This window comes from Benincasa hispida, chromosome 6 (genome assembly GCF_009727055.1).
Source record: "Benincasa hispida cultivar B227 chromosome 6, ASM972705v1, whole genome shotgun sequence".
Classification (NCBI taxonomy): Eukaryota; Viridiplantae; Streptophyta; class Magnoliopsida; order Cucurbitales; family Cucurbitaceae; genus Benincasa; species Benincasa hispida.
Window position 1 is genome coordinate 25,238,098 of NC_052354.1, and position 7,869 is coordinate 25,245,966.

A 7,869-nucleotide genomic window follows, 5' to 3' on the forward strand; every position below is an offset into this window, starting at 1 on the left:
TTCTAGAACGATCCCGAATTAAGTGGATCTAGATAGCAATTTTTTGGTGCTATCAAACACCTCCAACTTAACTCTTGATCGTCCTCGAACAAAGTAGAAATAAACACACAGTCAAACAAATGATATGCTCACTCAAATTCCATGGTTCGTTACTCAAGCCTCAACGTCTCCTAGGATTTAGTTTGCACTCAACAACGAAATGAAATCATAATCAATTGATGAAGCACATTTTAAAACTGATTCAAGACTTATTCATGCAAAGGTGAGTTCGAAGCCCTTCTAGTTAAGTCCTAATCAGCTTGATATGGTTTTAAATGACCCTACATTTGTTTTCCCCTACACTAGCTCATGCACGAACCATCAAGTACCAAAACAATCAATACGGTAATATTTCAACTAAGGCGCTTGAAATTTAACTATAGAGATCCTTAAACTTGTATTTATTTTACCTAGGGGCATTAGCTTTCACACAAGGCGCAGGAAACTATACTCACTTTTTTCTCGTGAGTGTCCTAACTAATCACAACCATGTAGCTCTTTCTACCCCTAGTCATATATAGCATTACAAGTTCATTTTTTTTCATGATATTTTCTTTTCAGTGCAAACATATATCAGCTAATTTTTTTTTCTTTTTTTAAAGAGTACGCATATAAATCATTTTCTCCCTTTTTATTACATTACAACCCATCATGCAAAACATTTTCTAATCAGTGGGGCTATCAAAGTGAGAACAAAAATACAGGTTAAGTAATATGATTCTAAGAATGCAAGGCCAAATTTAGGCAGACAAAATACTTAAGCATGCATGAGAAGTAAGATTTTTTTTAAAAAAGGGCTAAAAATCATAATTATACATATCAAACATCATGTCATACAAATTAAAAAATCAAAGGAATGCATCATAAACTAGTCATCATAACGAACCACAAAATGAGCAAATATGCATATAGAGCATACAAACAAAATCACCCGAGCTCAGATTCTCAAGGGCTCCAGCCAGAATACATACATACCCCACCCCCACTTAAAATCTAACATTGTCCTCAATGTGATAAAGAATAGAAAACAAGGGACAAAATGAAAAGGAAAACAGAAAACTTCCCTAAAATCGACACACTAGATGACAGTGATATCTGGCTCATAAAAAATACACTTCATCTTCTTGAGGACAACTAAAACCTAAAGATCAAGAAACATAGGAAGAATTAAGTCCAACAAAAATAAGAAAATAGACAGAAAATAAAACCTATACTAAGAAAGTAAGAAAAAAATAAATCATGGCTGCATCTAGGTGGTGCAATTTTTTAAAGTCGGTATGCTCGACTCAACTTGGCTTCATTAACCACTATCACGAACCACCAAGTCTCAATCTCCCAACCCCAACTTAAGAGGTTTGCCACTATCCTGTAAAATATTACTACTAAAACATATAGGATTAGTGGCGGAAGAAGAATCAATCATACAAGTTTTTTTCTATCTTTTCTTTGTGCCTAAGAGTTAGAGACCCTAAATCAATATCAATAATAGCCCTAGCCGTCTTTAACAAGGGTCGACCTAACAACACAAATAATTCTGAAGAAGAAGCAGAATATACACTCATATTAATCACATAAAAACCAAAAGGGAAAGCCAGTCCATTTACTTTAACAAGTAAATCTTTGACTAAACCAACTGACCTAACAAGGGAATGGTTAGCTAACTGCACCAAAATATCAGCATGGTATAAGATATGGGATTGAAAATCAGCATACACAGAAGCAGGCATAATATTTAATGCAGACCCTAAATCCAACATAGCATCTAGTGCCTAATAAAGAGGGCATAGAAAACGCACCTAGGTTATTTTTCTTAATAGGAAGATTACCTAACAACATTACCTCTTGTTTGACCTCTTCCTTTTGCTTCTTTTCCTTCTTCTCAAGAACTTCAACTTTATTTTCCTTTGGAATCTCAACCCAAACCTTCTTGCCCTTTGCAGTAGGGCTTTTGCCACCAGAAGACTGCTTTGAACTCACATCCTCCTTGAGTGATCCTCCCTGAGAAACAGTCAACCTGCTAGGAAATGAAGCATGAGGGATATTAGTTTTGAAATTTAAAGGTGGATCAAATCTTATACCTCGTTCTCTGGGCGAACTAACAATCCTTTCATCAACATTCTCAACACCAATTTCACTTACAACCTTCATTAGATCGTTAACAAGCACCTTGAGGCTCTCCACATAGTTCACAATAGCGATGGTACTGATATTACACATATTGGATACTAGTTGGGAAGGAAGCTTTCCATATTGGGTATCCAATCTGTTGACCGCATTGGCCAGTTGGGAGATCTAGGTAGCCATATTACTCATGTGAGAAGCAGTAGTTTGCTGGAACTTCTCCTGGTTCTGCTGAATCTGCATGGTAGACTCTTCCAAGCTTTTCACCATATCCTTTAAAGGCATATTCGAATTGCTCTAGACCTGGTTTCCTTGGCTACCCCAATGATTGATGTTGTACATTCAGCCGCCTTATTGATTTTTCGCATAATTTATTTTAGCAACAGGTTCCTGAGATTGTGTCTTTATAGAGCAAACCTATTTCGCAAGAGTAGAAAGTTTAATAATTTCAGCTTTAAGGTCACTTACCTCTTGTGAAGATGTGGCGGACTAAGAGATGCGATCTTTGGTCCCAAGCTGCTGGTTATTTTCAGCCATGGTGGAAATCAGCTCTATAGCTTGAGAGGGGGTTTTGTTCGCAAGTGCTCCACCTGCTGCTGCATCGATATTACTTTTGTCCTACTGTAGTAATCCTTCGTAAAAGTAGTGAATCAGGAGGTGATCTGGGATTTGATGATTGGAGAAGTCAATGCGATGCTTGAACCTTTCTCAATACTCGTATAATTACTCTCCATGCCCTTATAGGGCGTTGTCAATCTCTTTCCTTATTCTGCAGCTTTAGATGTTGGAAAAAAATTGTCCAAAACCTGTCTTTCATCACTGTCCAGGTGGTGATGCAACCTGATGACAGATAGTACAACCGGTCCTTCTCTTCATCTTTCAAAGAGAACGGGAAGGCTCGCAGGTTGAGCTACTCCTTAGTTACACCATGAGGGCACATTCCACTGCACACGATGTGGAAGTTCTTCAGATGCTTGTGTGGATCCTCACTTGAACATCCAAAAAAAAAAGAAGGTAGTAAGTGAATGAGTCTAGTTTTGAGTTCAAAATTACCTATGGTCTCAGAACAAGTGATGTAGAGGGGATGCTAAATAAGGCAATGAGCTAAAAGCTCCTTAAGAGTGAGCTCGATAGGTTGCACTATCGTCTCTTGCTCAAACTCTTTTTCAGAATGCTCTTCTTTAAATGTGCCCTCAACACGGATTTGCTCTTCTAAAGCTCTTCATTCTCTAGTCTTTCTTCTTCGTCTCCTTTTCTTCCTATCAAGCTCTGAAAAATACAACAAATAATTTCGATCCTCCTCCAGGAAAGTAGCATTCATGGAAACAAACACCCTATTTTCCGAAGGATCATAAAAATAACCCCCTTGTGTACCTTTGGGGTAACCTACAAAGAAGCATAACCTCGACCATGGTTCCAACTTCTTGGGATTTCCCTCAAGCACATGTGCAGGGCAACCCCAAATGCGGAAGTGACGTAAACTAGCTTTATGCTCTTCCATAACTCCAGATGTGTTCTTGCAACACTCCTAGAAGGAACATAGTTGAGTATATATACCGCAGTCTCCATTGCGAAACCCCAAAACGAGTCTGGTAAGGAAGCGTAACTCATCATCGAACGAATCATGTCCAAAAGGTTCTATTTCTCCTCTCCATTACACCATTCTGCTAAGGTATACCCTACGCTGAGAGTTGGAAAACGATTCCATGTTCTATCAAATAGTCTTAGAATGCCGAGTCCAAAGGCTCTTCCACCTCGATCCGATCGAAGTGTTTTAATCCGTCTATCCAATGCGTTTTCAACTTCAGCCTTAAACTCTTTGAACTTTTCAAAGGATTCAAACTTCCATGCATAAGATAAATATACCCATACCTAGAGTAATCATTAGTAAAACAGATAAAATACTCATAGCCTCTTCAGGCTTGCACATTCATAGGACCATAAAGGTCAGAATGTACTAACTTAAGAGGCTCTTTTGCTCGATAACCTTTTCCAGTAAAAAGTCTTTTTGTCATCTTACCCTTAAGGCAAGATTCGCACACCGGTAAAGAATTTTCTTCTAACTCCCTTAGAATTCCATTCTTCACCAATCTCTCAATCCTATTGAGATTGATGTGCCCTAATCAAAGATGCCAAAGTTGGGCATTTTCTTTTGGAGAAATTCGTTGACGTTTAGATTGAGGTACGACGGTTTTAAACAATTCTGTGTTATGGAGGGAACTTATGGCTAATGGTCTTAGCATACACAAGTTACTTTCCAGATACGTTGTACAAATATTAACACCATCTTTATGAATAAACACTTTATCCACATTAAAAGAAAGAGTGTATTTACATTACAACAATCACTTTACAGAAATAAGGTTCCTCTTAAGTTTAGGAACAATATATACATCATGTAAAACAAGAAACCTATTCTGTAAAGATAACTGGAACCCTTCCACTGCCACAGCTGAGACGACGTGCCCGGTGCATACTCGCATCATCATCTCATCAGCCTTCAGCTGTCACCAGGATCTAATCCTCTGAAAAGAAAAACAAACGTGATTAGTGGCGCTCGAATCAATTATCCAGGCAGAATCATCATTCTCCACTAAACAAGTATCAAGTACGAGTAAATCATATTTACCTTTATCTTCTTTGACCTTAGCCTTGGCGGCCTTCCTTTCCTTCAACCAGCGAGGAGAGTTCCTCTTTCAGTGTCTGTCCTGATTGTAGTGGAAACATTTTCCCTTTTCAACCGGCGGCGGACGCCTTCTCGGGGCGACAGGTGGCAGATTAGCAAGCGCCTTCCCTTTCCCCTTACCACCTTTCTTCTTCTTCCCCTTGCAGAGATAGAAGTAGAAGATGCAGACTTTGTTCATGAAGTCTAACCTCTATGGAACGTCCTTGAAGATGAAGCAACATTTGCCTCAGCCTTCTTCCTCTCCTTACTTTTTAGTAAAGATTGGTAGGTCTGCAACTCGTTGAGGAGAGTTGTCAGGGTGTATTTTATTTTGTTAAGAATCACATTGCTAACAAAGTATAGGAAGCTCTTTGGCAAAGAATGCAAGATTATGCTAACCTGGCTGCCCTCATCGATAATAGACTCATTCAACTCCGCCACATTGAAGTGGACCATCATGTTAAGCACATGTTCACAAACATAGGTGTCTTCTTCCATTTTGGAGTTGAATATATACTTAAGAGCCTCGTGTTTGAGCTGTTCAGACGGTTGTCCAAACATCACCTGTAGGGATTCATGATCTCACGCGCTTAGACCATGGGCTCATGCTTCTTAGCCAAGACATCATTAAGACTTGCCAAGATATAGGCTCAGGTCTTCTCATTTGCCTGTCTCTATCGCTCGTATGTCTTCCGAACATTTCGAGTGACATTTGGAGCTAAAATAGAAGGACAACCCTCCGTAAGAGCAAACATGAGATCCTTGATGATTAAAATTTTCGTGATCATGTGTTTCCATGTTGAAAAATTATCGCCAGTTAGTTTCTTGGCACTATGCAAAGCTATTGTAGCTGTGACCGTTTTAAAAAACTTGTTGTTGAAAAACAAACAAAACTTTTATTAGATTTTGGTAAACCACATTTTAACCAATTAATTTTTACAAAATAGTTTCAAGTACCCTAAGTATTAAACTTCCATTTTGCAATGATGCCCCAGCAAGGCAGGACAAACGTCACCGGTGGGATGATCAGATGCCCCTTCACTAGGATGAGACCTTCTCAACTATTAGGCAGAACCAACTCTTGGAACTGAACCTAACAACCACCATTTATTTGGTTCAGAACTGTTAACCTTTAACAATTCTGCGTAAATATGACCCTCGCTTTCGATGCCAGAGTCCCACCTTAATGAGCCCACCGTAGGGAAGAAGAGATTAGAACAAAAGACTAAGTAACCTTATCCTCTTTCAAGAGATCAGATAAAGAAACGTGCAAAACTACCATCCTATAGGGGGACACTCTCAGGGTGCCTCGAGGCGATGCGTAGAAAATTTATTCAATCCAACGAAGGAGACCGAGGGATATATTGTCGCACTTCCCGCTCCTACTTACTATGAACACTCTCTTCATCCACCTTGATATTGACTTACCCAAACACCATCCTTTAGGGGGGACACTCCTAAGGTACCACAATACCAATGGTAGATCTCACGGTGTGAACTATATAGGAGAAAGTGAAAGGTTTAAATGAAGCATCATATGCCCCATGTACCTCCCACTGAATGTTCTACCTAGAGGTTCATTAATCTATACAATCCAGCTACTGATTTTAGTCTAAGTCATCTTTTTAAGTCCGCTCATAAACAATTTTTGTCTATGATATAAACAAGTTCAAGTAGTCACATTTAAACAATTTAATGGACTGTCTTTAACTTACATGCATGCATCAAATCTATCTAATTTACCTTTTCAGGTAGGTTCCCAGGTAGGGGTGTTACGTTTCCGTCAACTTAAATACCCCAGCCTAGCCAGAACCCGCCTTAGACAAAAGGTTCCTTATAGATGAATTTGCTACACTTTAACCTTTTATTAGTCAATTTAATCCTATTAAACTGATTAAAAGATTAAAGCCTAAGGGTTGCTAATCATATTAGAACCGTGATCTTAGGTCTATGTCATCCAAGTTTTAAATATTTTAAAACCATGAATTAGACCTAAGTGAGCATGCATGTCTTTCTTATTGCTTTTAGTTCTAATTTCTCTTTGACCTTTAAAAAGAAATAACTAAAATTACTTTGCGCATAACTAGGTGTTTATAACGCTTATAAAAAAACCTATGTATCATGCTTCATACAATGTCAGGTCATTACTATACATAACTTTTATATACACATAATAACCAAGCAGACATGCTTTCTATACACCCTTATACTATAACAATTATAATATAAAGATGATGCATGTCAATGCTTTTTATACATGCATAAATATAACTCTTATATTATATGATACATGAGCATGCTCTTACATAATTAAATCATGCTTTTCTAAATTATAACATTTACAATAAAGAGATGATGCATGACCAATGCATAACCTAAGGTGGGATTTACTGTATGTGCATACCATATGACATATAAATAACCATACATCTCATGTAATAAACCAATGATTAATGGACCGGGATGAACCTTTACAAAACTAGAATGAAATAATTCCATCTATTACATTTTTCCATTGAGGAAACCGGTTCACAGGTAAACCGGGTCTTGAACTGCCAGGAGAAGCTCCATCGTTTAGTAAATGCCATAGGCAAACAATCGCTTAGCGCACACTAGACGATAGCGCGAAATGCTAAACGATCGCTTAGACGACAACGAGGCTACGAAGCCTGATCGTCTAGGTGATCGCTTAACACACGAAGAGGTAAACGATTTACCTGTCTCTTATACACATCTAGATGTGTATAAGAGACAGCGTTTAGTCAGGTACTAAGCGATGAAACTTGATGAGCTAAATGATTGCCTAGTGCGCATGCACGTTAAACGACACCCAAGCATCCGATACTCAGTGATCACCTACCCCATTGTCTACACGACCTGATCAACTCTTAATCGTCTTCTTCCTCGAAGAGCAGCAACCCTTGCTCCGAAATTATTCACGAACGACTCAAGACTCAAACTAATTTTGAATTACAGACTCGATAACAATTAATTATGCCAAAAAACGCAAGGGCCTTTACAATTAACCGAAAAGCCAAAAGAAA